Below are 9,686 nucleotides of genomic sequence, written 5' to 3' on the forward strand. Positions count from 1 at the left end.
TTCTAATAATTTTGGAAACCCACCAATGACTAGAACTCATCATCATCATCATTCTCTTTTAACTACCCCATAATTCCTTGCTGAGTGGAGTCTGCGTAACTGAATGAAGCTGAGTTTTATTGGCCAGATGCCCTTCCTGTCACCAATGCGTAGGATTTTTTTTCAGCAGATATATTCCCAATGTGCCCACAGAGAGAAATATCTGCCTTTAACTAGGATCGAACTCACAGCCTTCCGATTGTGAGAGTTCCACTTCTTGGGATTAGAACTCCTATATTATAGTATATTGCCTTAACCATTAGTCCAAACTGCCTGGCTGTTCAGGTAATAAATCATCCTAACTCTCTGTAACCTGATCCAATTGTCTACATTTGGAGAAGTGCAATGGTAAAATGACTGAGAGTAACAACAACTTCAGTAAATAAATGAAAATAAAGTAGATAGGAGAATGTGATAAATATCCAGATTGGAGAGGGAGAATTGTCTTCATGTCATTTCACATCTATCTAATGCACATAAATCTACTAGGAAATCTTTCAGGTCTGAGTGAGGTGATCCAAATCGTTCAACAAAATATCCGTCTCTTTCAAGCAGAAATAAACATGTTTTACATTTAATCTCCCATGGCAAGAATCAGATTAATTAAACATTGTTTTTCCCTGCAGCAGCATGAAGAGAATCAGGTAGGAAATTATGAGAAAAATTTTATTAGCTTATTGGTGTTGGCAGAAGTGGTTCTTTGACACTGATTCATCCATCAGTGCCTGAAACTTCACAGACCAGCTGAAGGAATGACATTCAGAGGAAAGTACAAACTGGAGACTCCATTAAGGTGGAAATGAAAGAAAAACAAAGAACATTTTAAAAATCACATTGTTGTACTTTTGACGCATAATCCATCCTTATGTTGGCAGAATGCAAAGTATAGTCCTGTTCAGGGGAGTTCCAATCTCCAAGAAAACACAGGAATAATAAAAAATTGATAATGTGAGTAGTTCTAGTATACATGACATATGAAAGTATAAATATTTTGCTTTATACTTGTTTCCTCTGTCTTTGATCTGGATGTGTTGTTGTTTTTTTTAATCTGAATCCTAGCCTTGGTCTTCATTTTCATTTTGTTTACAGTGCTGCCTCTATAAATGGTGCAAAAATGAAGTAACATACTAGAGATGTAAAAAAAAAAAGATTCAGTTGAATAATTCACCCATTCCAAACATAAATTCTTTGGTGTCAAGAGTCTTCCACACGCTAGTAATTTAGGCCATGTAGATCCCAAATTATGGTGTGTATGTATATATATATATATATATATATATATATATATATATATATATATATATATATATATATATATATATATATATATATATATATATATATATATATATATATATATATATATATATATTGTTCTTGATTATTAGCATGCCTACCTTGCAATTCCAAAGCTGAAAGACAAAACTGCAGAAATATTTTATCTTTGATTATTTCCTCTCAATATTTTAAGTGCAATATCCCTAGCCATAACTTAAGATATCATCTTAAAAAAATATAGAGGAAAAATACAATCACATCTGGATCCTGAATCAAAAATTATTGAACAAAGCAAACTATTCTGAATTAGGCCAAGATAAATGCTTATAATAAGAGGTGGGCTTCAAAAATTTCAGAAATGGGTTCTCTGCCCAATTGCTGGGTGGCGCCGTGGCCTAGTCGACTTCCTGCACCACGCCCGGAGGCCATTTTCATCTTCCCCAGGCTCTGGAGGCTTTCCTCAAGTCTCTGGGAGGACGAAAATGGCCTCCCCTGGGCTCCGGAGGCCCTCTGGAGGCCGGAAACATTTCTGGCCTTCTGGAGCTTTCAGGAGGCCCATTTTTCCCCCTCCCCATGCCTCCACATGGACCCTGCATTTACCTCGCATCCAAAATGGGCCGTGTGTAGACTCCTAGGAGGGGAGAGATGGGGTGGGCAGGGCCAGTCAGGGGTGGGATTTGGAGGTTCTCCAAGCCAGCCATAATGTTAGCTATGGGTTCATCCGAACCCAGGCGAACCTGTAGCAGCCCTGCTTATGATGACCAAAATTACATTGAAAAGTCTGTGTTGAAGGATTTACATAGCAAATAATTTGATCAGAAAAGCTTGGGTTAAAGAATGGAGTCTTGACAAACTCATAGCTTACTTATTTCATGACCAGTTTCATACAGAAGCTTCTACATTACTAAATCTGTGGATAAGGCACTTCAAGAGTCTGTTTATTTAAAAACGACTTCAATAATAACAACCCCAAATTCATTTGACTGATATGATCTCTGTTGCACTTTATTAGCACAAGTGAAAATCAAAGGCAAGTATGTGCTTCCTTATCTTGTAATATCTTTTAGTTATAGCTTTGTTTCTATTTTTCTACGTAGCATTATTTTCTGCATTTCTGAAATGTTCTAAAACACAGACCTTTTTGTAATGCTATTGCATAGTTAACCACACAAAGATCACCTTTGGTTGCTAAATATTTTATCCAGACAGGAGGGAAAAAACACTTTTATCAAGGTGGTTTACTTGCAGTCATACACTGAAGACTGTAGAATTAGTGGGAGAGAGAAAAATAAAAGATTCCATCTTTAAACTAACACACTGCAAAAAAATATCCCCAAAGGACAAAGATTAGTTTATCTGTATGAAAGGAAAACAGATCTCTTGCCTACTGAACAGAGCCAGAATACTGCCTGAGAAATAGCAAATGGCTACAAATTTATAGTGAAGAAAATTTCACTCTCTGTGTTTAGAGATATTCACTAAAATCCGTAAATAACCTCAGACATGCCTGACACTTGTACGGTTCATTCACTGCATCACAAAATACCTTGAAAAAACTTCAAGCAGAGTCTCTGTGCCACAGGCAGGGGAACACTTTCCATTTTGAAAATTCCTAACAAGCCTCTGGCAAAATCTGACTGATACAGCGCCAAAAATACCTGTTGTTGAAATCATGAGAAAGAAAGAAAGGAAGGAAGGAAGGAAGGAAGGAAGGAAGGAAGGAAGGAAGGAAAGAAAGAAAGGAAAGAAGGAAGAAAGGAGGGAAGAAGGGAGGGAGGAAGGAAATGGAGAGAGAGAGGAAAGAAAGAAAGAAAGAAAGGAGGGAGGGAGGAAAGAGAGAAAGAGAAAGAAAAAAGGGAGGGAGGGAGGAAGAAAAGAGAGAAAGAAAGAAAAAAAGAAAGAGAGGGGAAAGAGAGAGAGAAAAAAAGAAAGGAGGGAGGGAAGAAAGAAAGAATGAGACAGAAAAAGAAAGAATGAAAGAAAGGGAGGGAGGGAGGAAAAGAGAGAGAGAGAGAGATTGAGAGAGAGAGAGAGAGAAAGAAAACCATATAATCTGCATCTTTGCTTTTTATATGGCAGAAAATAATGATTTTTCAGTGATCTGGTGGGTGGAATTCAATTACTTGCTTACAGTGGAAGTTATAAGGAGGTAACATGTTATGAAGACATGAAAGAGGGCTAAGGAAAGAATGGTAGTCTAGTTTGTCTTGAAACCTTGCATTCTTGGGACTAAATTTTCGCTGAATGGCAGAATACAGGTAGTCATTGATTTACAACCATTTGTTTCATTGCAATGGCCCTCCAAAAGTAATATACGACCTTTTCCACTGTTGCAGCATCCCCATGGTCACGTGATCAAAATTCAGCTGTTTGGCAACTGGCATGTATTTATGACAGTTGCAGTGTCCCGGGCTCATGTGATCAACTTTTGCGAGCTTCTGACAAGTAAAGTGAATGGGAAAGCCAGATTCCCTTATCAACCATGTTACTCATGTAACAGCGGCAGTGATTTGCTTAACAACTGTGGCAAGAAAAGTGATAAAATGGGGCAAAAGTCATTTAACAACTGTCTTGCTTAACAACAGAAAAGTTGGTCTCTCTTTTTTCTTTTTTAATTTTATTGAAAAGTTGGTCTCAATTGTGGTTATAAGTAAAAGACTTCCTATACTTAATTCTAAGTAAAAAAAAAAGATACAGGTTCTTTGGAATAAAGCTTTAATATTGGTGATTCCATGGATACTTACAGGAAAAGTTCTGGCAGCAGTAGACAATTTATTTACTGCTTTTTTGTTTGATATTCAGTTTTCCTTTTTTAAAAAAGTTATTAGAGATTTTTTTTAAAAAAAAGACACATTTTTTTTTGCATTTTCCTTCTGTACATTTCCACCTTGGTTATCCATTGTAAATATACTTCTTCCCCCCTTATTTCTCTTTGTCTATATACATATGATACTATTATATACATTCCTTAATTTACAATCCTTCATTATGTACTGTTTCCATTTATACATGTATGTTCATCTCTACCTATACATTGCTAATTTCTAACGCCTGTGTCTTCTTCACTTAGTCTTTCCTTAAGCTTTACACCTGTCCTCTAGCCCTTTGTACTAATCGTTCCATACCATATAATATTCTGTTTCCTCCTTTTCTTTTATTTCTTTTGTAAGTTTGACCATCTCTGCACACTCTAAAACTTTCATTATAACATTCCCCTCTGATGGGATATCATTCTTCTTCCAATTTTGTGCATATATTATTCTTGCTGCCATCATGATATGTATAAATAAATATTGGTTTTTTTTTTTGTCATATTTCCTTGTAGGTATTCCCAACAGAAATAATTCTGATTTCATATCTATTTGCTGTTTAGTAATTTTCTTCCTCTGTTCCCATATTGTTTAGCCTTGGGGCATAATCTCCACATGTGGTAATAGGTTCCTTGATTTTCCCTACGTTTTCAACAGTCCAGTGATAAGTTCAGGCATATTTTAGCCAGTCTCACTGGTGGGAGATGCCATCTATAGAATATTTTATTCAGTTTTCCAATGCAGCATCCCACACCAGTTTTCTCTAGAAATTTCCCAACTTCATTCAGACCTTGCTTAGACTTTCCATCCCATTAAATAAAAAAGGTATTGTCACTTGCTGAAGTTAAGCAGCACTTGCTTAAAATTAATCTATAATACTTGTTATTAAAAAAAGTCACAGTTTAGATTTTTTTTTTATAGATTTTATTTAGCATTTATAGGCCGCCCTTTTCCCTGAGGGGACTCAGGGCGGCTTACAATAGTAAGGGAAGGGGAGTGAAAGACAAAATACAGAAAAAAATGTGAGATAACTAAAAAGTACTAAAACACAACATTCACTCAGCATTCGGGAGTTTATGGTTTGGTTTTTTTGTTTAACTCATTATTACCAAAGCATGCTCCTTATATGTATGTTCTAGATAAATCATGCTTCTCATCAAATGATATTTGTGACCTAGAGACTTTCCTGCAAAGATAATTGAGCCGAGGTGGCACAGTGGTTAAATGCAGCACTGCAGGCTACTTCAGCTGACTGCAGTTCTGCAGTTCGGCTGTTCAAATCTCACCAGCTCAACCTTGAGCCAAGGTGGCGCAGTGGTTAAATGCAGCACTGCAGGCTACTGCTAGATCAGCAGGTCAGCGGTTCAAATCTCACCGGCTCAGGGTTGACTCAGCCTTCCATCCTTCCGAGGTGGGTAAAATGAGGACCCAGATTGTTGGGGGCAATATGCTGACTCTCTGTAAACCGCTTAGAGAGGCCTGAAAGGCCTATGAAGCGGTATATAAGTCTACTGCTATTGCTATTGCTATTGCTATGAAGCGGTATATAAGTCTAACTGCTATCTGCAGAAGAAAAATATAGCATAGAGCTGACTGAACCTAGATTTCACACCAACCAGGCTCCTAATAATGCTAAATCAATATATAACTGCAGGAAAATGGCACAACTTTGAATGATTTTAAGGCAGGTGGAGCTTTTCTAGAGAGCTGTCATGATTATTGGTTTAGTTGTAATAGCACAATTTCACTTTAAGTCTACCTCTTATTATATCAGGTATAAAGAAAAAAGATCCCTGCAACAAAGGAAACTTTTTTATTGCAATCAATAACACATTTTGCTTTCAACCCTGATAGCAATTTAAGACTTACTGAACCAAAACAATGAGAAGATAAAAGGGCTACCTTTAAAACGGAACTACTTGGGAACAAAAAAACCAACAACTTGAAATGTTGACCTATAATTTTAATATGATTTTTTATCATTGTCTTGTTCAATACACTATGATGGAGAGTTCAGTTTCATGTGCATTATATCATAATACCGGTTATCTTCGACTTACCACCACAATTCAGCCCAATATTTCTACCGTTGGGGGCGCATTGGCTCAGTAGCTGAGACTCTGAGCTTATCAATCAGAAAGGTCAGCAGTTTGGTGGGTCCAATCCCTAGCACCGCGGAACGGTGAGCTCCCATTACTTGTCCCAGCTTCTGCCAACCTAGCAGTTCGAAAGCATGCAAAAATGCAAGTAGAAAAATAGGAATCACCTTTGGTGGGAAGGTAACAGTGTTCCGTGCACCTTTGGCATTTAGTCATGCTGGCCACATGACCACGAAGAAGTTTTTGGACAGCGCTGGCTCTTTGGCTTTGAAATGTAGATGAGCACTGCCCCTAGAGTCGGGAATGACTAGCACATATGTGCGAGGGGAACCTTTACTTTTACTTTACTTCTGTTGTTAAGTGAGACATTTGCTACGGGAGTTTTGCCCCATTTTATGACCTTTCTTGCCATAGTTGTTAAGTGAATAACTGCAGCTGTTAAGTTAGTAGCCTGATTGTTAAGCAAATCTGACTTCCCCATTGACTTTGCTTATCAGAAGGTCGCCAGAGGTAATCATGTGACCCCGGGACACTGCAGCCATCAGAAATACAAGTCAGTGGCCAAATGTCTGAATTTTGATCATGTGATCATTGGACTCCTGCAACTATTGTAAGTGTGAAACTTCAGTATCATTTTAACTTTGAATGGTCACTAAATAAACTGTTGTAAGTGAAGGACTACCTGCATTGGCAGATGGATAATACCAGAGGTGGGTTCCTACCAGTTCGCACCTATTCGGTAGAAGCGGTTCGTCAAATCTACCGAACCGGTTCGAAGAGGTTCCACCAGTGGACCCGGAAAGCAGGCCACACCTACAGAAGAGTTTCCAAACATTTTTGAAACCCACCACTGGTCCTGGGATATAATTATTCTACACTATCATGCTCATATTTATAAAACTCAGTGCCTCTGTGAAAGGTAAGGATGACTACTGCGTTTGTGGTGCAATCAGAACATTGCATGTGTTGTTTTAACGCAAACCAAAGATGCCTTTTAAAAAACAAGTTTACATCATATTCTTATGCATGCCAGTGCTGTATGTGAGGTAATTTAAGGTGGTTCTGACAAGTGTCGTCGGCATCTTCATCTCCGGTCACATGGGCAGAAAGCCACTCCCACAAAGGAGGCCACACCCACAGAGTAGGTTCGAACGATTTTTGAAACCCACCACTGGATTATACACATACTATCACAAGGAGTTTTTTTTTCTGATAGCAAAGTTCATCTTTTGAACTAATCACATGATGTTGTCAAGTATACATGAGCAGGTTTTCAGATTTTGGTAATGGTCATTTTCGGTATATAATAAGCACCCTTATTGATGATGAAGAGGAAGACATTGAAGACAGTGACAGTGGTGGATAACTCCCCCCCCTCCCAGAAATGAAACTACAGATAATATAATTAGTGGATACTGTAAAATTCTTCATTCTAACTACAAACAATGTCAACAATGGCATTTCTGCAAAAAAAAAAAAAAAAACACCTATAGTTTCTAAGTTTCCTAAATGTAGTGAGACCCAAGAAATGAGAAAATTGTGAAAAATGATATTATTTTTATGGGGTTTTCCATGCAACATTATTATTGTGGAGTGCAACTCATAACAGTAATTAAAGGGGGAAAAACATTTTTTTGTGGAGGTGGGATTATCTGAAGAAGGTGAAATTAAGGAATCCAGTGGGGGGGAATGGAAAAGAGAATGCATAAAATGTGATGATCAAATATTTAAATTACTAGATGATGAAAAAAAAAATATTCAAAAAAATTCCCCAATGTTTATATGCGCATTAGATGAAATAGCAAAGAGGAAAAAATATCTTGACTATAGCTGACTGTAGCTTTGCAATATGTATTGTGTGGTGATCTAATGGTGAATATGCTTGCCTCCCATTCAGAAGGTTGAAAGTTAGTGGGAGGTGCTTCTCTCCTAAGGCACAAGAAAAAAAAAACCTGCTGTGAACTCTGCATGGTGTCAGGAAGGGCATCCGGCCACCGAACGCTCAGCTCCATTCACTTTACCCCAAATTAAGAGATACAAAATCATAAAAAGGGAAGGGTTTGGGGGGTATATACCATGGCTTTTCAGTGTGTGTGTGAGAGAGAGGGGGGGGAGGGAGGAAGGGAGAGAGAGAGAGAGAAAAGGAAGGAGGGAGGGAGAGAGAGAAAGGGAGAGGGAGAGGGAGGGAGAGGGAGAGAGGGAGGGAGGCAGAAATATATTCCCAGCAGATCTGAAAAGAGAATGAACAAAATTGATCAACCTGTTTTGGAGTTTGTCAAGCCCTTTTCCGATATTCAAAACTTGTAAAATGGAGAGTAAGAGTGTGCAGTGATTCATCCTTCAGAGATTTCGAATATCTCATGTTTACCTGGAAGAAATGAATTTGAAAATCTCTCTCTCTCTCTCTCTCTCTCTCTCTCTCTCTCTCTCTCTCTCTCTCTTCTCCCTCTCCTACCTACCTAACTCCTTCTCTCTCTCCCTCTCTCCCTCCCCTTCCTCCCTCCCCCTCCCCTCCCTCTCTCTTCCTCCCTCCCTCTCCCTCCCTTGCTACCTTCTTCTCTCTAGCTCCCTCTCCCCCTCCCACCTCCCTCCTTCTCCCTCCCTGCCTCTATCTCTCCCTGCCTCCCTCCCTCCTCCTCTCTCTCTCTCTCTCTCTCTCTCTCTCTCTCTCTCTCTCTCTCTCTCTCTCTCTCTCTCTCTCTCTCTCTCTCTCTCATAGCAGTGTTAATAATATAAGTTTTGTGAACCGAATAGAACCTTGAAATCTGTGATTGTTGCCAGCGATATAGAACTCCTTTCTTTGAAATGTAACATCATTCTCATCCTATATGTAAGCAAGGTCAGATTGTCATGCAAGTAGAAAATTTTCATGACACTGACAAGAAACACATTGTTTATGTAACATTCTATCTGTGTTCAAAGCAAGCTTTGAAATGCATGTCAGATATATTCCATTTATTTACTGAAGGATCAAGATAATACATATTCATTTTCCTTTAGCAGGAGCAATTGACAAGTCATCTGTGCTTTTTAATTGGTCAGTGTGTTAGGATGAGCCCAAGTCCCCCAAACCCACCTCTACTAATCACTTGATCAGCCCATATGCCTAGAATTTTGCATAATTTACAAAACAGCTTTGTAACAATATATTGGCATTCTTGGGATTTTTTGCTGGAGTCTGATGATCACTCTATTCTAATGTTGTATTTGTTTTTGGACTTATACAATAATAGAGGGGAAGCTTCTAGGTTATGGGAAAAGAACTTAATGTGATCAACACATTAGTGACAAATTGCAGATCATTTAGACCAGGGGTGGCAAACTCAAGGCTCCTGGAATTGCATCCAGCCCACAGGGTGCTTAGATCTAACCCTTGAGCTGACCTGGAAACAGAGAAGGATCGGGCTGTGCAGCCCTCCCCAGTTCCGTTTTCACTGGAAGAGGCTTGTAGGAGGCCGTT

Source organism: Thamnophis sirtalis, unplaced genomic scaffold (genome assembly GCF_051295495.1).
Source record: "Thamnophis sirtalis isolate CommonGarterSnake01/CBP01778 unplaced genomic scaffold, rThaSir2_p1.2 scaffold_12, whole genome shotgun sequence".
Lineage (NCBI taxonomy): Eukaryota > Metazoa > Chordata > Lepidosauria > Squamata > Natricidae > Thamnophis > Thamnophis sirtalis.